The sequence below is a fragment of the Triticum urartu genome, chromosome 3 (genome assembly GCF_003073215.2).
Source record: "Triticum urartu cultivar G1812 chromosome 3, Tu2.1, whole genome shotgun sequence".
Taxonomy (NCBI): Eukaryota; Viridiplantae; Streptophyta; class Magnoliopsida; order Poales; family Poaceae; genus Triticum; species Triticum urartu.
The window spans coordinates 620,534,139-620,558,580 of NC_053024.1; positions in this window are offsets into that span (position 1 = coordinate 620,534,139).

The following is a 24,442-nucleotide window of genomic DNA, read 5'->3' on the forward strand; positions in this document are numbered from 1 at the left end:
GCGCGTCCCTAAGACATGGCACCCCCTACCTTCCCCTTCGTGCCCCCTGCTACCTCTTGAGCATTGCGTTGGTTTTCCCTTGAAGAGGAAAGGATGATGCAGTAAAGCAGCGTAAGTATTTCCCTCAGTTTTTGAGAACCAAGGTATCAATCCAGTAGGAGACCACGCGCGAGTCACCTCGTACCTACACAAACAAATAAGAACCTCGCAACCAACGCGATAAAGGGGTTGTCAATCCCTTCATGGAAACTTGCAAGAGTGATATCTGATAGAGATGATAATAATAAGATAAATATTTTTGGTATTTTTATGATATAGATTGAAAGTAAAGATTGCAAAATAAAATAGATTGGAAACTTTTATGATGGAGAATACACCCGGGGGCCATAGGTTTGACTAGTGGCTTCTCTCAAGATAGCATAAGTATTACGGTGGGTGAACAAATTACCGTCGAGCAATTGATAGAAAAGCGAATCATTATGAGAATATCTAGGCATGGTCATGTATATAGGCATCACGTTCGTGACAAGTAGACCGACTCCTGCCTGCATCTACTAATATTACTCCACACATCGACCGCTATCTAGCATGCATCTAAAGTATTAAGTTCATAAGAACAGAGTAACGCCTTAAGCAAGATGACATGATGTAGAGGGATAAACTCATGCAATATGGTATAAACCCCGTCTTTTTATCCTCGATGGCAATAATACGATACGTGTCGTTTCCCTTTCTGTCACTGGGATCGAGCACCGAAAGATTGAACCCAAAGCTAAGCACTTCTCCCATTGCAAGAAAGATCAATCTAGTAGGCCAAACCAAACTGATAATTCGAAGAGACTTGCAAAGATAAACCAATCATACATAAAAGAATTCAGAGGAGATTCAAATATTGTTCATAGATAGACTTGATCATAAACCCACAATTCACCGGATCTCAAAAAACACACCGCAAAAGAAGATTACATCGAATAGATCTACAAGAGAATCGAGGAGAACTTTGTATTGAGATCCAAAGAGAGAGAAGAAGCCATCTAGCTACTAGCTATGGACCCGCAGGTCTGAAGTAAACTACTCACACATCATCGGAGGGGCCATGGAGTTGATGTAGAGGCCCCCTATGATCAATGCCTCCTCCGGCGGAGCTTCGAAAAAGGCCCCAAGATGGGATCTCTTGGGTAGAGAAGGTCGCGGCGGTGGAAATAGGGTTTCATGGTGCTCCTGGATGTTTGCGGTGTATATGGATATATATAGGAGGAAGACGTAGGTCAGTGGAGCAACGAGGGGCCCACGAGGGTCGAGGGCGCGCCCCCCTGCCTCGTGGCCTACTCGATTGTTTCTTGATGTCCACTCCAAGTCTCCTGGATCATGTTTGTTCCAAAAATAACGCTCCCGAAGGTTTCATTCTGTTTGACTCCGTTTGATATTCCTTTTCGGTGAAACACTAAAATAGGCAAAAAACAGCAATTTGGGTTGGGCCTCCGGTTAATAGGTTAGTCCCAAATATAACAGAAAAGTGTAAAATAAAGCCCATTAACATCCAAAACAGATAATATAATAGCATGGAACAATCAGAAATTATAGATACGTTGGAGACGTATCAAGCATCCCCAAGCTTAATTCATGCTCGTTCTCGAGTAGGTAAATGATAAAAACGGAATTTTTGATGTGGAATGCTTCCTACCATATTTCTCAATGTAATTTTTCTTTATTGTGGCATGAATGTTTAGATCCGAAAGATTCAAGATAAAAGTTTAATATTGACATAGAAATAATAATACTTCAAGCATACTAACAAAGCAATCATTTCTTCTCAAAATAACATGGCAAAAGAAAGTTATCCCTACAAAATCATATAGTCTAGCTATGCTCTATCTTCATGACACAAAATATTAAATCATGCATAACCCCGATGACAATTCAAGCAATTGTTTCATATGTTTTATGTTCTCAAACTTTTTCAATCTTCACGCAATATATGAGCGTGAGCCATTGATATAGTACTATGGTGGAATAGAATGGTGGTTGTGGAGAAGACAAAAAAGGAGAAGTTAGTCTCACATCAACTAGGCGTATCAACGGGCTATGGAGATGCCCATTAATAGATATCAATCTGAGTGAGTAGGGATTGCCATGCAACGGATGCACTAGAGCTATAAGTGTATGAAAGCTCAACAAAAGAAACTAAGTGGGTGTGCATCCAACTTGCTTGCTCACGAAGACCTAGGGTAATTTGTGGAAGCCCATCATTGGAATATACAAGCCAAGTTCTATAACGTAAAATTCCCACTAGTTTATTAAAGTGACAACATAGGAGACTCTCTATCATGAAGATCATGGTGCTACTTTGAAGCACAAGTGTGGTAAAAGGATAGTAGCACTGCCCCTTCTCTCTTTTTCTCTAATTTTTTTATTTGGGCCTTCTTTATTTTTTTCTTTTGGCCTCTTTTTTTTCGTCTGGAGTCTCATCCCGACTTGTGGGGGAATCATAGTCTCCATCATCCTTTCCTCACTGGGACAATGCTCTAATAATCATGATCATCACACTTCTTTTTACTTACAACTCAAGAATTACAACTCAATACTTAGAACAAAATATGACTCTATGTGAATGCCTCCGGCGGTGTACCGGGATATGCAATGAATCAAGAGTGACATTTATAAAAGAATTATGAACGGTGGCTTTGCCACAAATACGAGGTCAACTACATGATCATGCAAAGCAATATGAAAATGATGAAGCGTGTCAATACAACGGAACGGTGGAAAGTTACATGGCAATATATCTCGGAATGGCTATGGAAATGCCATAATAGGTAGGTATGGTGGCTGTCTTGAGGAAGGTATATTTTGGGTTTATGGTACCAGCGAAAGTTGCACGGTACTAGAGAGGCTAGCAATGGTGGAAGGGTGAGGGTGTGTATAATCCATGGACTCAACATTAGTCATAAAGAACTCACATACTTATTGCAAAAATCTATTAGTTATCGAAACAAAGTATTACGTGCATGCTCCTAAGGGGATAGATTGATAGGAAAAGACCATCGCTCGTCCCCGACCGCCACTCATAAGGAAGGCAATCAATAAATAAATCATGCTCCGACTTCATCACATAACGGTTCACCATACGTGCATGCTACGGGAATCACAAACTTCAACACAAGTATTTCTCAAATTCACAACTACTCAACTAGCATGACTCTAATATCACCATCTCCATATCTCAAAACAATTATCAAGTATCAAACTTCTCATAGTATTCAATGCACTTATATGAAAGTTTTTATAATGCCTAAAAGAAAATTGCCATGTTGTTCTAAAGGACTCTCAAAATAATATAAGTGAAGCATGAGAGATCAATTATTTCTATAAAATAAAACCACCACCATGCTCTAAAAGATATAAGTGAAGCACTAGAGCAAAAACTATATAGCTCAAAAGATATAAGTGAAGCACATAGAGTATTCTAATAAATTCCAATTCATGTGTGTCTCTCTCAAAAGGTGTGTACAGCAAGGATGATTTTGGTAAACTAAAAAGCAAAGACTCAAATCATACAAGACGCTCCAAGCAAAACACATATCATGTGGCAAATAAAAATATAGCTCCAAGTAAAGTTGTCGATGAACGAAGACAAAAGAGGGGATGCCTTCCGGGGCATCCCCAAGATTAGGCTTTTTGGTGTCCTTGTATTTTACCTTGGGTTTCCTTGGGAATCCCCAAGCTTAGGCTCTTACCACTCCTTGTTCCATAATCCATCAAATCTTTACCCAAAACTTGAAAACTTCACAACACAAAACTTAACAGAGAATCTCGTGAGCTCCGTTAGCGAAAGAGAACAAAACACCACTTCAAGGTACTGTAATGAACTCATTCTTTATATATATTTGTGTTAAACCTACTGTATTCCAACTTATCTATGGTTTATAAACTCTATTACTAGCCATAGATTCATCAAAATAAGCAAACAACACACGAAAAACAGAATCTGTCAAAAACAGAACAGTCTGTAATAATCTGTAACTAATGCCAACTTCTGGAACCCCAAAAAATTCTAAAATAAATTGATGGACGTGAGGAATTTATCTATTAATCATCTGAAAAAATAATTAACTAAATAGCACTCTCCACTAAAAAATGGCAGCAATTCTCGTGAGCGCTAAAGTTTCCGTTTTTTACAGCAAGATCAAAAAGACTTTCCCCAAGTCTTCCCAATGGTTCTACTTGGCACAAACACTAATTGTCGGGTGGTTGGTGCGACATATGCCAACGGGTGGCTAATCATTGTGGGAGCCCACAAAACATCGCCGGTGCCTGGAAACGGGATAAGGCGAAGACATGCACGCCGGCGGATCTTACCCAGCTTCAGGGCTCTCCGTGGAGATAACACCCCTACTGTTGCTCTGCGGGGTCTCCGCATGGTCACTAGATTGACAAGTAGCTACAAGAGGCTCCTTGAGCTGATTGGTGAAAGGATGAAGAAGGGCCAGGCTTGCCTGCTCCTCCTCTCGTTGCCGTGTCTAAAACTATCCAAAGAGAGATCCCCCTTGCATGGGTGCCCTGGGGGTTTATATAGGCCTACCCCCCAGGGGCACAATGGTAATCCGGCTGGGCGCGGGCCCCAGCCGTCTGTGTCTACGCTGGCCGGCTTCTCCGCCGACCGATGGGCCCGCCGCCCGGTAGGCCCCGCCGGCTGCCGGCCTTCTGGTCGACAGGCTGGCTCCACCGCTCGGGAGTCTTGTCGGAGGCTGGTTACTGTTGCCTTGCCTCTGGTGATGAGGGCTTTGTCGTGGTAAGCATGGCTACAGTGCCGTCGCGGGGCAGCTCATCACTGTAGCCTTACCTCATCTTATCTCCTTAATGAGGCACCTCCTTCGAGGGAGAGAGCCGGCCAGCTATTGGGAGCCGGCCGTACCCCAGGCCGGCTGCAGGAAGCCTGGCCGCCTTTGGGGTCTCCCTGACTGAGGGGGCCCGCCACCCACGGGTCGTACTGACCGCTCGCCGTGGGTGATGTCATGATCAACTGGCAACAGTGCTGCACTGGACAGGTGATGGCCGCCCCGTACGACCCACTGTGGCCATGCGTGCTCCGGGATTCGGGGGTGGCAGGCTTCACTGTAGCCACGCCCCGTCTCGTCGCCGTTATGTGGGCGCAGACTCTGAGGGCACGATCTTGGCCGCCTGCTGAGGGGCCGGCTCCTTGGAGTCGGCCTTCTCATGGCCGGCTTCTTGGAGCCGGCCTTCTCGTGGTCTTGTTTCTCAAGGTTTCCAGGGCTGGGCCGCCTTTCCGCAGCCGGCCAGAGAGGTGGCCAGCTGGGGGAAGGCGGCCCCACGTCTTGGACGCTTGGAGGCTCAATCGGCCTATAATTTTTCTGAAGAACCAGGGGAAGCCGGCTAGGCTACCCATGGTTATTTACTCCGATAGTAGTCTCCAAAGCTGGTTGGGCTCCGAGGAAGAAAAAAGATGAGGAGCTCAGTCAGCTTCCTATCTTGAGGAGCCGAAACCTGGGAGCCGGCTTGGACTAGGTGTGCCATCTTCTAGAGTTTTCGAAGCTTGAAGGTGGGTACCAGTAGGCGCGCGAGTCAGGCTGCGAGCTGACCGTTCGCCGACTGCGCGCCACGTGGCACCCTACGGCTGGAGGGGCCTGCCAGCCCACGCGTGCGACGGGACGCTGCCGCAGTCCGGGGCCGCCACTACAGGGCCTCGGCCCACGTGCGGATCTTCTGCGGCCTAGATGGAATGTGCGCCCCCAGCGGCGGTTTCTGCACGCCATGACGGCGCAATAATCGCGGGGCGTGGGAGAATGGGTGCAGTTAATCCCACGCCCCCCACGCCCTGCCTCCTCGGCTTCGTCGCACGAGGCTATAAGTAGGGGGAGAGGAGGGGGAGTGCCAGACGCTTGCGCGCTCTCCCTCGCTCTGCCCCCTCCTTCTTCTTCCTCCTCTCCACCGCCACAGCTACCCGCCGCTGCTCGGCCTTCTCGCCAACCTTCTTGGCCTGCCGTCGCTTCGTCGTAGCAGGGTCGCGCGCCTTTCTTCCGCCGCACCTTTCTCATCGCCGTGCCGTCCCCATGGAATTGTCGAGCTCCTGGACGGCTCCAACGTCCACGACGACCACGTCGACTTCCTCCGCCGGACGCGGCGACTGCCGGGCGCGGATTTCGTGCGGGTCCGCCTTGCGCCGGGAGGGAGATCTCGCCGGCGCCGGAGGATAATGAGCGGGCAATCTTCCGCTCGCATTGCTTGCGCGGCTTCGGCCTGCCGGTGAGCGGTTTCCTCCGCTCCTTCCTCGAATTTTATCATCTCCGGCTGCATCACCTTACTCCGAACGCGGTGATGCTGCTGTCGGCCTTCGTCGCCCTGTGCGAGGGTTTTCTTGGTGTCCTCCCCACCCTCGAACTGTGGGGAGAATTCTTCCAGTGCAAGCTTGGCACTGTCATCCTGCTGATCCAGTCGGTGAAGCTCTGGCAGAAATCCTACTTCTACGTGAAGAACATCGCTCCGCAAGGTGTTTTCGTCAATCTGCCGGCTTACGTAGTCGGCCCGCCAGCTGGGAGGCAGCCCTCATGGTCCTTCCGGGCTAGGTCGCTGTCTCAGGGTGGGGCCGCCTCCGTTGCACGGCTCCGGGTGATGATCCAGTCGGAGGGTCTGACTGGGTCTGACCTGGTGGCTGTCTTCGTGGAGCGCCGGGTGCTCCCGCTCCAGGACCGACCTCATATGATCTGCCAGATGAGCGGCCGCTTCGACCTGTGCCGGCTAAGCACCAAGGATATGCCTCACGCCGAGGTGTCTTATATGGTGAACTATATTTCCAACTGCAAGCTCACCGAGGAGTGGCAGTACGGCAAGGTGCCGTACTCTCGCGCCAATCCTCCGCCGGTGGTAAGTTTCTCTTCTTTTCTTCTTTCCTTGTCATCGGGTTCATGATGGCTGACTCCTGACCAGTCGGCTTGTTTTTGGCAGAATCCCATGCTTCCGCCGGCAACCGGGGCTGCGGAGGTGGAGCGCCAGCTCCTCCCTGACCGCACGATGGACGACGTTGACGACCCGGACCTGGGGGCGGCCGCCATGGAAGAACACGTCGCAGGGGAGGGCAGCGAGGCAGGCGGCTCTGGGCTCGGGGCCGCCTTAGAGGATTGGCCGGATGATGTTGAGGCCGAAGTTGTTCCGCGCCATCAGCCGGCGCCCGATCATCAAGGCGCGGGCCCATCCGCCGCGCCGGCTCCTCAAGGCAGCGCGCAGAAACGCCGGGCCGCGTCGACCCACTTCGGTAGTCGGCCAAAAAAGCCCAAGAGTACCGCGGCGGCAACCAAGCGGGATGAGGCGGCCGCGAAGGCGGCCCGCTTCCGCAAGGTGGTGAAGCAGCCGCAGTCGGTTTCAGCGTAAGTGTTATTTTTCTTACGCCTTTCTTTTCTTCTTCGGTTGATATCTTTCTAAGCCTTCTTCTTCGGTAGAGTATTAAGTTCATAAGAATAGAGTAACGCCTTAAGCAAGATGACATGATGTAGAGGGATAAACTCATGCAATATGATATAAACCCCATCTTTTTATCCTCGATGGCAACAATACAATACGTGTTGTTTCCCTTTCTGTCACTGGGATCGAGCACCGCAAGATTGAACCCAAAGCTAAGCACTTCTCCCATTGCAAGAAAGATCAATCTAGTAGGCCAAACCAAACTGATAATTCGAAGAGACTTGCAAATATAAACCAATCATACATAAAAGAATTCAGAAGAGATTCAAATATTGTTCATAGATAGACTTGATAATAAACCCACAATTCATCGGATCTCGACAAACACACCGCAAAAGAAGATTGCATCGAATAGATCTCTAAGAGAATCGAGGAGAACTTTGTGTTGAGATCCAAAGAGAGAGAAGAAGCCATCTAGCAACTAGCTATGGACCCGTAGGTCTGAAGTAAACTACTCACACATCATCAGAGGGGCCATGGAGTTGATGTAGAGGCCCTCCGCGATCAATGCCCCCTCCGACGGAGCTCCATAAAAGGCCCCAAGATGGGATCTCTTGGGTACAGAAGGTTGCGGCGGTGGAAATAGGGTTTCGTGGTGCTCCTGGATGTTCGCAGGGTATATGGATATATATATAGGAGGAAGAAGTATGTCGGTGGACCAACGAGGGGCCCACAAGGGTGGAGGGCGCGCCCAGGGGGGTGGGCGCCCCCCTGCCTCATTGCCTCCTCGATTGTTTCTTGATGTCCACTCCAAGTCTCCTGGATCACATTTGTTCCAAAAATAACGCTCCTGAAGGTTTCATTCCGTTTGGACTCCGTTTGATATTCCTTTTCGGCGAAACACTAAAATAGGCAAAAAACAACAATTTGGGATGGGCCTCCGGTTAATAGGTTAGTCCCAAAAATAATTTAAAAGTGTAAAATAAAGCCCATTAACATCCAAAACAGATAATATAATAGCATGGAACAATAAAAAATTATAGATACGTTGGAGACGTATCACCCCACATTCGTACACCGAGGCCGCCAAAACCCTCGAAACCCCAACCTCCTCCGTCGGCCTCCTCACCGCCGCCCAGCCGGAGACTCTTCCCCGACGACATCGTCCACCACAACAGCTCGCCATCCCTCACCCACTGCATCGGATGAGGATACGTCGTCGATCTCATCGTCCCGCCAGATCAGCCGCCCCGTCCTCCACCTCCAAGGAGCTGCCCCGACATTCGCCTCGTCTATCGTGCCACCTCCATCCCCACAGCGCCGTCTTGACCTGCCCCACCAGAACCGCAGCACCCTCACCAATTCCTTCGATGAAGCCGAGGCCAGCTTGGTGCCACCAAGGAGGTTCTGCACTCACCTCTGCATTTTATCTTTTATTCGATCTCACGGGGTTGCCGATGCTCGATACCGAGCAGCCATGGCAGGTCGCCATCGACGACGCCATCACCAGCTACTTCATCCATGGTGTCTCCCCCCCATGTCGTTGCTTCCTCGGCGGCGACTTCCAGACCGGTGCTAGCTACTGCTGCTCCGGCTCTCGCTCGCGCTGCGGCTCTATTCTTGCTGTCGGTCGCGCTACTGCATTGCTTTTGCTTTCATTCGTGCTGCTGCTCCACTCTTGCTCTTGTTCGTGCTACTACTCTACTCTTGCTCTCACTCGCGCTGCTGCTGCTGCACGACCTCCGACAGCTACAGGAGTTGATGCTTTAGCACTCGCTCACGATGCTGCTGCATGACTTGCTCTCTGCTAGTGCGTTCCCTGCTCGAGCGTCTGCTGATTTAGATCACTGCTTCTTTCCTACAAGTGCTCGAACGCCCTAAACATCTATTCCAATGCTCTGCTACTAGTTCAATCAGTTTCGATAGTAAAATTCAGTTTCGACTGTAAAGTTTAGTTTGTTCAGTTAAGTTCATAGTGAACAGTATTTACAGCATCTATCGGAGCGGTCGTGGCACGGCTGATGCGTTTTACATCTAGCATTGGTGATGTATTTTACATCATCTATTGCAGATGATATTAGAGTTCCACTTCAAATTAACGTTGTTTGTCTTTCTCCTGCTTCAGTCTCGCCGCTGTACACCTCACCGGAGCTGCTCCAACGATGAAACCGTCCATCACAGTGGAGCAGTACCCTCGGCGCCGTTTCCAGAGGCCTCAGATCTTCTTCCCCACCTACGATAGTCACACCAGCATCACCATCCTCCACGTCCAACCCAATGATGCTGAGGTCGACAAAGCTATTCCAAAGAGGTTGTACACTCGTCGCATCACTTTGTTACTCTGCATTCATGTCGACTCCTCAGGGGTCCTTTGCTATGGAACTACTATGATACTACTATTTTGTGCATTTGGTTAGAAGGAGTGAAGCAAAGCAAAACTGGAGGTTTTTTTTCCTTTGGTGTCTCTTTCAAAGAAAAAAACATAGGAATTTTAATATCCACTTGGACGTGCTTTTTCAAATTAATATCCATGAAGAACAGGACTAATTGCATTACTGGCATAATAAGATTCTTATTTTTTTTATTTTCACGTGGTTGACTTTAATTTGACCATGTTTCCCCATTCCTGTGTTCTTCCAATTCATGTGAACCAAACACCCAGGTAGGCAGAAATCCTATGCTTCCAAATGCTCTGTTTTGCGAGTGCATTCCTATCCTATTCCTGTGTTTTTCCTGTCCCTGCGTTTATAGAATCCTCCAATTCTAAGGAGCCCTTACCGATTTACTTCATTTTCGCGTCAAAGAAAACTCTGTGTGTTATGTCCTGCTCCTGCCGAGCTGTCATCCAGCCCACCTGAGGTGCACCATCGATAGAAGCGTTCACTACAGCAGAGGTTCCCCCTGCAGACTTTCTTTCGCCGCCTCAGATCATCTTCCCCGTTGCTGGCAGCCACGCCAACTGCATTACCATCATCAACTAACAGATGAACCTGAGGACTACACAATTTCGGAAGAGAGGTCACAGTCTTTCGTGTTTGCTTAAGTTATACATCGGTTATTATTACCTGCTACTTTATTGTTCAAACTTGAGTTTTAAAATGCCCGTGGGGCACATATCAAGGCAGCAACGAATAGTATCTATCTACTATCTAGTTCATCTGGGGTCTTCTATGTGGTTCATGTTGGGTGGGCAACAAACAGTAGATGATCCATTGTCTATCTTTTTAAATTGAAGCTATAATCTACCTACTATCATTAGTTTTGGATCTGTCCACTCGTTTGCTACCATCAGTCTTGATTTCTGCATGCACCCCTTAGGCCTTACAAAATATTACTATTATTTTTATTTTGCATGTCAGTTATTGTACACAATCATATAGAACATGTAGAGAAAAAGAGAAGACCATTGCGTGGGAATATAATGTCATGCAGACGCCGCTCCATGGTGGGCGAAGTGGGCCCCCCTCCCGCCTTTCCAGATTGTATTCCAGAGGAAGATAACTGTTCAGATGGGGATTCAGAGGGAGCCGATCACTCCTATTTACCACCTGAGGTGTTTGCTCTAACCTGGCATGCTGATGTTGGTCATATCATGCATATGGTGCCTCGCATTGCTTACATTATACATCTTATATGTCATCATCTTAGTTTAGATTTGCCTTGTGTGAATGCCACCTGTTTGGTTTCTATATCATACTCCCACCGTTCCTATATATTTGTCTTTTTAGAGATTTCAACAAGTGACTACATACGGAGCAAAATGAGTGAATCTACACTCTAAATATGTCTATATACATCCGTATGTGGTAGTCCATTTGAAATCTCTAAAAAGACAAATATTTAGGAATGAAGGGAGTATATGGGAATTATGCAATGCCATCTTATTTAGCCAGGCATCATATACGTGAATCATGCAATGCCATCCTGTTTAGCTAGTTATCGTATATGTGAATTGTATCGTGCCATATTTTTTCATAATGTATCCATTTGTCAACAATGTTTATACATTCATCTACTCTTCCTGTGCATCAACTATTTGAGTCGTTCATGGGAAAATATGGAGTGAAAACAAGGTCTTCTAAGCAGTCAGTGCTACCTGTCGATGCAGATTTCTTGCTGGTAACAGATAGCTCCTCAGAGGAGGATTCAGAGATAGATGACAAGTCATATCCCCCCCCCGAGGTGCATGCTCTAACTTGGCAGGGTTATATTGCTCATATCATGCATATGGTGTCTTGCATTGCCATGCCATCTACTTAGATTAGACATGCTTTTTGTGAATGCCTCCTATTTGCTTTCTATATCAGATATGTGAATTATGCAATGCCATGTTTTTCAGCCAGTTATCATATATGTGAATTATGCACCGCCATGTAGCCAGGCATCATATATGTGAATTATCTCATGCCATCTTTTTTTCATTATGTATTCCATTTGTCGACAATCGATGTATATTGAACTACTTTTCATGGGTATCAGCCATTTGAGCCGGTTATGGAAAAATCAGGAGTGAAAAGAAGGTCTTTAGAGTAGGCAATGGTACTTGTTAAGGCATATATCTCGATGGTTACAGGGAGCTCCTCAGAGGAGGATTCAGAGACAGATGACTAGTCCTATATCCCACCCAAGGTGTATGCTATAAATTGCAATGTTTATATTTCTCATATCATGCATATGGTGTCTTGCATTGCTTAGTTTAAACATCATATGCACAATATTGAATTCCATCTGCTTAGTTTAGTGATCATACATGCGAATGCCAGTTGCTTAGTATATGAATCAATTATGTCAATTATATCATGTGATCATGTATACTTAGACAACATGTATGTGAATTATTTCATCCCAACTTATTTTAGAAAGACATCATATAGTTTTGTCATGTCATCCTGTTTAGATACTCATCATATGTTTAATTATGCCATTATATCATGTTAAGTTATCCATCATATATCTGAAACTGTGTCATGCTATCCTGTTTAGTTAGGCATCATATATGTGAAATTGTGTCATGCTTTCATGTTTGGTTAGACAACATATATGTGAATTACCACATCTGTCTATCATGCAATGTTTGTACGTTCAATTTCTTTTCTTGTTTATCAGCCATTTGAATTGGAGGGGATGATGGCAGTATCTAAGGGAACAAAAGCATGTTCTTCACAAAAGACAGTGTGAACCGTTGATGCAAATAGAACCATGGTGGTACTGGCCCACAAACTAGCCCCACCACACATAATCGAGATTCTTCCAGATTGCACACTTGGGCATAGAACCAGCTACAACCCATCTAACCCCAAGCCCAGCGGATAGTAACCCACTTCTAGTTGATAAAGCGCCATGTCCACCACAGAGTACCCCCACATGAGCAGTTTGTAAAGCAACTGCAGTGCCCAAAGCACGCAGACCAGCACAGCAAACCCAAACTCCATGTTTAAAGTAGAAGAGCAACTATTCTCGGGCCAGATTCCGTAGCTATGGTCCATACCCTTTGTTGTTGCATCACTGTATTTACTCATACCAACTACTTTCGAATTTGAAGGATCTAATGAAAACTCCAGTGGCGCAACATGTATGTTTTAAACATATTTCTTTAACTAGATTGCTATTCTAACTTCTTGCTCTATGTTGATTTTAGTTTTAATTTTATAAACAGTTATGTTCTCATGTGATGCACATTACAAGTGTTGCCAATGCTGTGTAGTTTTTCACACTTATATTCTGTCTATGCTGATGTGTCTTAAAAATATATGAGTTGAACTGTGTCTCTATCTTGATTTGGAAACATAAACTAGAATGATATGGACAGTACAGTGACCATAGTACCTAGATATATGTTTGTTTCATGTTGTTATCCTATCCACCTTACTACATGCTAAACCTGTTATGTGTCTGCTTGTTTCTCTTGCAGTATGCGAACAAAATATTGGAGAAGAGGACCCCACTATGCAATGGTAGAGAAAGTAATGCAGATAAGGTTCAAGATAGTGAGACAACCATGTTAGTCTCCAATCAAGGTGATCAAAATGATCTTGTAGACAGTGAGAAAACACTCCAGGCAGTAGCCACCGAGCGTTACAGAAAAAATAACATTGCTACTTTCAGAAAAGAAGATGGCTTGACTGTGGATGATCATCCTAGCAAAGAAGCCCTGCTATTTCAAACTTACAAAGATTGTTTGGGCACTTCAAACCCTACTGAGATGAAATTCAACCTCCCCGACATCATTCAATGTAATACCAACCTTGATCACTTGACTGAGCCTTTCACCCACGCTAAGATTGGCGCTATAGTCAAACAAATGCATGCAGACCGCGCCCCTGATCCCGCCGGCTTTAGTGGTGCATTCCTTAAAGTTTGTTGGCCCATCATTAAAAACGACTTCTACTCCCTCTGTGACCAATTTCATGTGGGTGATCTTGATCTCATGAGCATATATGGTGGCCTTGTAACTCTAATCCCCAAGACCAACTCTCCAAAAACCGTCAATGACTACCGACCAATCACTTTGTTAAACTGTTGCCTCAAGCTACTCACTAAGCTCCTCGCAAACCGTTTGCAACGCGCCATTCTTCAGCTAATACACATGAACCAATATGGGTTCATCAAAGGGTGCACGATACAAGATTGCCTTGCATGGGCCTTTCAACACATACACCAATGCCAGACGTCCAAACATGCGATCATTTTGTTGAAACTTGATTTTGTGAAAGCATTTGATACAATTGAACATACCCCAATGATCAACATCATGAAGCACATGGGGTTTAATGAAAAATGGCTTACTTGGATCAGGTGCCTCTTCTCCACTGACCGCTCCTCGGTCCTACTTAATAGCGTACCTGGACGTCAGTTTCAATGTCGTAGCGGTGTCCGACAAGGCGACCCTCTGTCGCCGCTCATCTTCGTCCTCGCCGCAGATCTCCTTTAGGCTGCCATCAATGAGGCCTTTAGACAAGGAAGGATTCAGCTCCCGTTCCCATGCACAGGACAAACCGAATACCCAGTAATCCAATACACTGACGACACGATTCTGGCCATGCCTGCCTGTGCTCAACAAGCAACCGTCATAAAAGGAATTCTTACTGATTATGCAACATCCATCGGGCTTAGAATCAACTTTCACAAGTCAACACTGATCCTGATCAACACCTCTCCTGACATGGCTGCGGACTTGGCACACATATTTGGTTGCTCTGTGGGTATGATGCCTTTCACTTACCTTGGACTGCCAATGGGCACTTCTAAACCGACAGTCCTTGACCTTATGCCACTTGTATGCTCTGCTGAACGCCGCCTCACCTCCACGATTGCCATGATGTCGTATGGAGGCAAGATTTCTTGGCTCAATGCCACGGTGACATCTCTCCTTATTTATGCCATGTGCATGTTAAAGTTCCCTCCTAAATTGATTGAGATGCTTGACAAAATCATAAGAAGGTGTCTGTGGAACAAGAAGACGGAACAAGGGGAAAAGTGCAACTCTCTGGCCGCGTGGGAGATGGTATACAAGCCTAAGAAACATGGTGGTCTTGGTGTCATCAACATTAAGCTCCAAAATGAAGCTCTCTTCAAATTCCTCCACAAGTTCTACAACAAGTTGGGCGTGCCGTGGGTAAACCTGCTTTCGCGATAATTATTATGCGGACAAAATCCCACACGCATCAGACCCTGTGGGCTCCTTCTGGTGGTGCGACATACTTAAACTCACACCAGTCTTTCAAGGGGTCTCGCATGTCCGTGTCATGTCAGGCAGAACAACCTTATTTTGGAAAGATCTCTGGTGGAATGATATGCTTGAGACCACCCATCCTCGTGCTTTCTCCTTCGCCACACGTGAAGACATGTCTATTAAGGATTTTTGGCCAGCACGGCAATCGCAGAAACCTTCCACCTCCCCATGTCACCCCAGGCGTTGGATGAGGCTCGGGCTCTTTGCACACTTGCCATGCAAATGCACCCGTCCACCTCAGCGAATGACGTCTGGTCATACACCTGTGGAAAAACTAATTTCAGAGCAGCCGACTATTACAAATTCTGCTTCATAGAGGTGAATACTCACCCCACATTTACCCATCTTTGGAAATCACACTTCAATATGCAGATCAAGGTGTTTGGCTGGCTGCTCCTTTATGATCGTCTCAACATGTGGAACATGTTGAAACATAGACACTATAACATTGGAGATGACCACAGATGTCTGCTCTGTGGAACCCAAATTGAGGAGATGGTAGATCACATGATTTTTACATGCTCTTTTAGTCAAGCCTGCTGGGACAAACTTGGCATCGTCTAGCCCTCACAGACTTGCAGGCTCCAACTCCTCCACGGGATGCACCAGACATGGAGGGGGCCGCTATTCTTTGACAGATTTCTAATTGCCGCCTGGAGCTTGTGGAAAGAAAGAAATAATAAACATTTCAGAGGCATCAACCCCAGCATTGACACCTGGTTCCGTAGATTTAAGGAAGATTTTAGCCTGCTGCAGCATAGGACTAGAGAGGGCCTTAGTGCCTCCATTGTCTCATTTGTCAATTCTTTACATTAATTTTTGTAACATACATACCTTGCTGCCACATCCTCTTCTTCACCCTTGAGTGGGCATGTTGAAGTGGGGCACCCTGTGCATAAGATGTAACTGTGTAACACCCCCCTTCATATATGAAAACGTAGTAGGAGCCTCTTTCAAAGCACTGAAGAGCATGCTGGTCCATATCCTTTCCGGCTATAGTGTTATTCTTCATGTGATCTTCCATGTTCTGAATCCATCGGTCCGTCTCCAATTGAGTCATCGGTCTAGAAAATATGAGTTCATCTCTATTCAGCCTCTATTCGTTCCAAGGGTTTTGGGGTAAGATAATAGAGATTGAGAGGGATACACACAATACCTGTTGGGGAACAAAGTAATTTCAAAAAACTTCCTACGCACACGCAATATCATGGTGATGCATAGCAACGAGAGGGGAGAGTATCGTCTACGTACCCTCGTAGATCATAAGCGGAAGCGTTATGACAACGCGGTTGATGTAGTCGTACGTCTTCACGATCGACCGATCTAGTACCGAAGATACGGCACCTCCGCGATCTGCACACGTTCGGCTCGGTGACATCCCGCGAACTCACGATCTTGTAGAGCTTCGAGGGAGAGCTCCGTCAGCAAGACGGCGTGATGACAGTGATGATGTTGCTACCGGAACAGGGCTTCGCCTAAGCACCGCTACGATTGAGGGAGTCCTGGATTAGGGAGTCTCCGGATAGCAAGACTATATCCTTTGGCCGGACTGTTGGACTATGAAGATACAAGATTGAAAACTTCTTCCTGTGTCCGGATGGGACTTTCCTTGGAGTGGAAGGCAAGCTTGGCAATACGGATATCTGGCTCTCCTCGCTTGTAACTGACTCTGTGTAACCCTAGCCCCCTCCGGTGTCTATATAAACCGGAGGGTTTAGTCCGTAGGACAACATACAATCATACCATAGGCTAGCTTCTAGGGTTTATCCTCTACGATCTCGTGGTAGATCAACTCTTGTAATACTCATATCATCAATATCAATCAAGCAGGACGTAGGGTATTACCTGCATCAAGAGGGCCCGAACCTGGGTAAACATCGTGTCCCCTGCCTCCTTTTACCATCCGCCTTAGATGCACAGTTCGGGACCCCCTACCCGAGATCCGCTCGTTTTGACACCGACATTGGTGCTTTCATTGAGAGTTCCACTGTGTCGTCACCATAAGGCTCGATGGCCCCTTTGATCATTGGTAACAATGAGGTCCAGGGTGAGGTTTTCCTCCTCGGACAGATCTTTGCATTCGGCGGCTTTGCACTGCGGGCCAATTCTCTTGGCCATCTGGAGCAGATCGAGAGCTACGCCCCTGGCCATCAGGTCAGGTTCGGAAACTTAAGCTACATTGCCGACATCCGCGGGGACTTGATCTTCGACGGATTCGAGCCCATGTCAGGTGCACCGCACAATCACGATGAGCATGACGTAACTCTGTCGTCGGACAGTGTTCGGGAGATCGCATCTGCAACTACTCCGACCTTCAATCCGGAGCAAATTGCGCCATCTGAGGACGAAGCGATACACCCCGCCATGGAGGCTGCACTCTCAGTGGCGATGAAGTCGGATACTGACTTCACCCTTTACGAGAGCCATGTTGCCGAACCACTGGATTTGTCTCCGGCCACAGACTCCGAGCCGCCTGCATCTGTGCCTATCGAATCCGATTGGGTGCCGATCATGGAGTTCGCCTCCGCGGATATTTTTCAGCACTCGCCTTTCGGCGATGTGCTAAATTCATTAAGGTCTCTCTCCTTGTCAGGAGAACCACTATGTCCGGCTAGAATGGGATGCGGAAGATGAAGAAATTGGCTGCCCACCCACCACCCACTTAGTAGCCACTGTCGACGATTTAACCGACATGCTCGACTTCAACTCCGAAGACATCAACGGTATGGACGATGATGCAGGAGACAAACAGGAACCACCGCCCACAGGGCGCTGGACCGCCACCTCATCATATGATATATACATGGTTTACACCCCCAAAGAAGGCAATGGCGATGAGACAGCGGAGGATGACCCCTCCAAGAAGCAACCCAAGCGCCGACGTCAGTGGCGCCGCTCTAAGTCCCGCCATAGAAAAAGTAGTGATACCAGCACAAGAGACAATAACACTCCGGATAGTGCCGAAGACAACCAAAATCCCCTCCAGCACGATGTAGAGCGGGAGGGTGAACAAGCTAGCCCTCCAGAGCAGGCATCAGATGGAGAATCGGAGGAGGACAATTACATGCCTCTCTCCGAAGACGAGGTGAGCCTTGGCGATGAAGAATTTATCGTGCCTGGGGATCCCGTCGAGGAGGAGCGCTTCAAGCGCCGACTTAGGGCCACAGCAAATAGCCTGAGGAAAAAGCAACAATAGCTTCAAGCTAATGAAGACTTGCTAGAAGACAGATGGACCGAAGTCCTTGCGGCCGAGGAATACGAAGTCGAGCGCCCCTCCAAGAGTTAACCAAAGCGCAGGTTGCTGCCTCACCTCGAGGAGGAAGCATTGAAACCAACATCACCAGTGTACGATGCGGCTGACCGGCCAACTCGTGGATGAGCCAGAGAAGCGTTTCAGCCTAAAGTTCAGCCTACACCCCGCCGCCACTCAAACAAAAATACTAAGGCCCGGGGCAACACACCGGACCTGTGAGACGTATTGGACAGCAGGGCAAAACATGCAAGGTCAATATAGGGGTCACGGGGGCACGCGCTAATGCGGGACGATGACCGTCGTGCCGAATACACTAAAAGTAAATCCGGCCGGGCCGAATACAGCAGACAAGACTCATATGAACTGCGTCATGATATATCCCGGCACAGAGGCGCCGCACACCCCCTATGCTTCACTGATGAAGTTATGGATCACGAATTCCTGGAGGGTTTTAAACCCATAAATATCAAATTGTATGATGGTACAACAGATCTCACTGTATGGATTGAGGATTTCCTCCTTCACATCCACATGGCTCGCGGTGATGATCTGCATGCCATCAAGTACCTCCCGCTAAAACTCAAAGGACCAGCTCGGCATTGGCTGAATAGCTTGCCAGCAGACTTCGTCGGTAGTTGGGAGGATTTGGAAGACGCATTCCTTGACAACTTCCAGGGCACTTATGTGCGACCACCGGATGCTGATGACTTGAGCCATATAACTCAGCAGCCAGGGGAATCGGCCAGGCAATTCTGGACACGGTTCCTAACTAAGATAAACCAAATTGTTGACTGTCCGGATGCAGAGGCCTTAGCGGCATTCAAGCATAACATCCGTGACGAGTGGCTTGCCCGGCACCTCGGCCAGGAGAAGCCGAAGTCTATGGAAGCCCTCACGACACTCATGACCCGCTTTTGTGCGGGCGAGGATAGCTGGCTGGCTCGCAGCAACAACACATCAAGGAATCCGGGCACTTCGGATACCAAAGATGCAAATGGCAGACCACGTCGTAACAGACAAAAGCGCCGCAACAACGGCGATAACACCGATGTACGGCAGTCAATGCCGGATTCAGAGGCTCTAGATCCAGTAAGCGGAAAAAGCCATTCAAAAGAAGTACTCCGGGCCCGTCCAGTTTGGATCGCATACTTGATCGCTCATGTCAAATCCCCGGCACCCCCGATAAGCCAGCCAATCACACCAACAGAGAATGCTGGGTGTTCAAGCAGGCCGGCAAGTTAAATGCCGAAAACAAGGACAAGGGGCTGCATAGTGATGACGGGGAGAAGCCCGGCCACCGAACACGGGAGGACAGAAGAGGTTCCCCCCACAAGTGAAGACGGTGAACATGATATACGCAACCCACATTCCCAAGAGGGAACGGAAGCGTGCACTAAGGGACGTCTATGCGATGGAGCCCGTCGCCCCAAAGTTCAACCCATGGTCCGCTTGTCCATTCACCTTCGATCGCAGGGACCACCCCACTAGTATCCGTCATGGCGGATCCGCCGCACTGGTCCTAGACCCCATCATCGACGGATTTTACCTCACTCGAGTCCTTATGGACGGCGGCAGCAACCTGAACCTGCTCTATCAGGATACAGTGCACAAAATGGGTATAGATCCCTCAAGGATCAAACCCACCAAAACCACCTTTAAGGGTGTCATCCCAGGTGTAGAGGCCCATTGCACGGGCTCAATCACACTGGAAGTGGTCTTCGGATCTCCGGACAACTTCCGAAGCGAGGAGTTAATCTTTGATATCGTCCCGTTCCGCAGTGGCTATCACGCACTGCTCGGGCGAACCACATTTGCAAAATTCAATGCGGTACCGCATTACGCATACCTCAAGCTCAAGATGCCAGGACCTAGGGGGTCATAACAGTCAATGGAAACACAGAACACTCGCTCCGCATGGAAGAGCACACTGCGGCTCTCACAGCAGAAGCACAAAGCAGCCTTTTAAGGCAAACCACCAATTCGGTGATACAGCCCCTGGACACCGTCAAGCGAGTCCGGAGTAAACTGCAACAAGATCGTCTAGCACGTTCAGAGCTCGCCTAGCAATTCGGCCCCCGTCCCAGTCCCAGTCAAGTGACAAAATTCGTGCCGCACGTACATAATTACGCACTGAAAATACCATGGGCATAGGCGGGGGCACGATCAGGGCACGTCTCGCAATACGGCTTAACCGCCCTAGGGGCTGCATACCTTTATCATTTTTTTCTATTTCAGGACCTAACTCTCTGGAAGCCCTTTCCGGCAGTACGATTGCCGGACACATTACGGGAAGGAACAACCAAGGAGGCAAGAAGCTAAGATGCACAAGGGAACCCCCAGGTGGTCTGTAATAATAATCGATATACCCGCTTTCCACTATCCATACGCAGCTTGCCCTTGGATATGACATGTCAAATAGTCCTATTTTCTGCTTATTACACTACTTGTATCAGTACACTTCGATGTATTATTTAAATAACAATGCATAGCATTAGTCTATTATTGCATTATTCATCCCTTTTTTCTTATATGTTCATTTACGACAACTTGCACCCATACATTCTGGTACGGTCAGTACGCCAGGTCTTTCGTTTACCCCATAATACGGCGTGAGAAGTCCGAAAACTTTTGACGGTGCGGCACACTGAACTTAAAGCATTATATGCATCAGCTCTGAATCATGTCTTGGGTCAATAGTTGGGTTTGCCCGGCTCCCATGTTTTGGTACCTTACGTTCCGCTATATCGGCTAAGGTAGCACCGGGAGAACTACTGCGATTGTGTCCCGGTTCTTCCGGACGAGCACCTCAGTATATAGCGCCCCCAATTCAGCCTTCCGAATACTAGGGGCTTCGCCAAAATTTAAAATTGTAGACTTCTGTGGCTAAGTGAGAGTGATAAAGCCTTATAGTCCGATTGCCTGGTTCGTTGTGCAAAACACCTCCCTCAAAGGACCCAAAATTGGGATAAAGAGTGCTCAGGTTTATCCCGAACACCCCAGTACTAGTTACACGGGGGCAGAAGCCGACGACTAGCCAACTCTCAAATTTTATAAACGGCCGCACAGAAGGTAATATTTTAAATTAAAAAAGCGTTGCATAGCGCAAATGAACTTGTTTCATATTACATGATCAAATGACCATGCTCATTCAAAAATTACATCTCTGGCACATTCCTCCGCCACAAGGCGAGAACCCTTCAGGAGACTCTCATAATACATTTCGGGGCAGCGATGCTCCTTGCCCTCCGGTGGTCCCTCCTTCACCAGCTTTACGGCGTCCAGCTTTTCCCAGTGCATCTTCGCCCAGGAAAAAGCCCTGCGCGCACCCTCGATGCAGACAGACTGCTTTATAACTTCAAGCCGTGGGCAGACATCCATGAGCCGCCTCACCAGACCGAAGTAGCTGCTAGGCAGGGGATCGCCAGGCCACATCCGGACTATCAGACCCTTCATGGCCTGTTCCGCCACCTTGTGAAGCTCGACCAGTTGCTTTAGCTGGTCGCTCAAGGGCATTGAGTGTTCGGTCCAAGTATACTGAGACCGGAACAACTTTTCCGTCGAGCTCCCCTCCTTAGCTCGGTAAAACTCCGCGGCATCCAGTACACTGCGGGGAAGATCTTCGAACGCTCCTGGAGAGCTCTGAACTCGGGTAAGTAGAAGGAATGTTTCCTTCACATGCTTGCTTTGCATAATGAATGACTTACCCGCTGCTATCTTCTTCACCGCATCCATCTCCTGGAGGGCCTTGTGGGCTTCAGCCTTGGCGCTCCATGCGCTTTCGAGCACCTTCGCAAGCTCGGACTCTCACGTCTTAGAGTCAAGCTCCAAGGACTTGTGTTTTTTGGAGAGAGCTTCGAGCTCTTGCTGCACCTCGCCTACCCGGGTTTCTTGCTTTTCCCGCTCACTGCGCTCCTTGGCCGCTTTGTCTTTGGCCTCGGACAGTGCCATCTTCAGGGTCGCCACCTCGGTTGTGGCCCCTGACAAATTCATAATGATCCTATTACTTACAACCGAATTTCTTTTTAATATATAGACAAGGTATTGCTTACCTTTGCTCTCCTCGAGCTACCTCTTGGTAAGGCCGAGCTCGTCTTCGGACCGCTCAAGGTCCTGCTTCAGTGCAGCGACCTCCGCAGTACATGCGGTAGTGGCCAGCACTAAAGCCTGCATATGCACATAGACATATTTTGATTAGACTCCTGAGTCATTATTTGATCCTCTATTCGGCCTTTCTTCGCGAACGCCAAATAGAGCATCAGGGGCTACTGTCTATGCGGCAATATTTTCCTATATTTTGATTGCTTACCTCAAAACCTTTTAGGATGCTGGCGCAAGCTTCGGTCAGTCCGTTCTTGGCGGACTGGACTTTCTCGATCACCGCACTCATGATAGTGCGGTGCTCTTCGTCGAAGGAAGCGTCGCGAAGCGCTTACAGCAAGTTGTCCGGTGCCTCTGGATGGACAGAGGCCACCGGCACGGGAGGCTTGCCCCCTTTAACGGGGGATCGCCTACCGGAGTCCGGAACCACCAAAGGTTCCGGCACAGTGTTCGGCTGAGGGCCGAACTTGGAGCCCGTGGGAGTCTTGCTCCCTTAGTGCCCAGGGTCCGGAAGGTCGTCTCGAGGCGCCCCCAGGACTACCTCCCCTCGGCTCGGTGCCTTTTTAGGCAACACCTCGACATTTTCCATAGGGCAAGTGAATCGCTATTCATATCCGACGAGTCCAAAGAACTGTCCGACGAAGATACGTCAAGACGGGCTTGGGACGGACTGCATAATCATATTCGGCGCAAGAAGAAGCAGTGCAATAAAACATACCATGAATTACTATGGTATCTGGATACTTACGACTTCGCCAGGGGCTTCTCCCTGGGTAACCACTTGTCGCCGTTGTAGGCGGCCGTCGTGGAGCAGTCCGAAAGGAGGGTCCTTCCCTTCTTGGACCCTTCGGCCTCCCCGGTTGGGTCGGCCTTCCTTTTCTTGTCTCCCCCAGCTAAGGAGGGAGAACTTTCCTCTTCCTCCTCCTCGTTTTCGTGGGAGGAGGGCGCGTCGGAGTTATCGGACGATGAGTCCGATATAACCTTGCGCCGGAGACCCTTTCGGGTCCCCATGGCCTTCTTCACCGACACCTCGTAAGGCACCGGAACCAGCATCTCCGTTAGGAGAGCATCTGTAGGATCTTCAGGCAGGGGGATTGGGCAATTGATCTGCTCCGCTATCTCCACCCAGTCCTGTTAACGGCATGGAAGCTTAGATCCCGCACATGATTAAAACTGGGACAAATAAATATCCTGTGAGATACAAAAACTTATCGGATTGGCGTGGCGCTTTGTGTTGAGTCTGCGGTCCTTGGTAAGCGGAGGAGGTACCTCAACACCCTTGAACAGCACCTTCCAGACGTCCTTGTGCGTCGTGTCAAAGAGCTCTCGCAGCGTCTGGTGCACGGCCGGGTCGAACTCCCACCAATTGAATACCCGTCGTTGACACGGGAGAATCCAGCGGAAGAGCATGACCAGGACCATGTTGATGAGCTTGATTTTCTTGCTCATCATGTTCTTGATGCAGGTCTGGAGTCCGGTCAGCTCTACCGGGGAACCCCAGGACAGGCCCTTCTCTTACCAGGAGGTGAGCCGCGTGGGGATTCCGGATCGAAATTCAGGGGCCGCCACCCAGTTGGTGTCGCGCGGCTCGGCGATGTAGAACCACCCCGATTGCCACTCCTTTATGGTCTCCACATAGGAGCCTTCGAGCCAGGTGACGTTAGGTATTATTCCCACCATGGCGCGTCCGCACTCCGCTTGCTGGCCGACCACCACCTTCGGTTTAGCATTGAAGGTCTTTGGCCATAGGCCGAAGTGGGGCCTGATGCGGAGGAAGGCCTCGCACACGACAATAAACGTCAAGATGTTGAGGATGAAATTGGGGGCCAGATCATGAAAATCCAGCCCGTAGTAGAACATGAGCCCGCAGGCAAATGGGTGAAGGGGAAATCCCAGTCCGCGGACAAAGTGGGTAAGGAAAACTACCCTCTCATGGGGTGCGG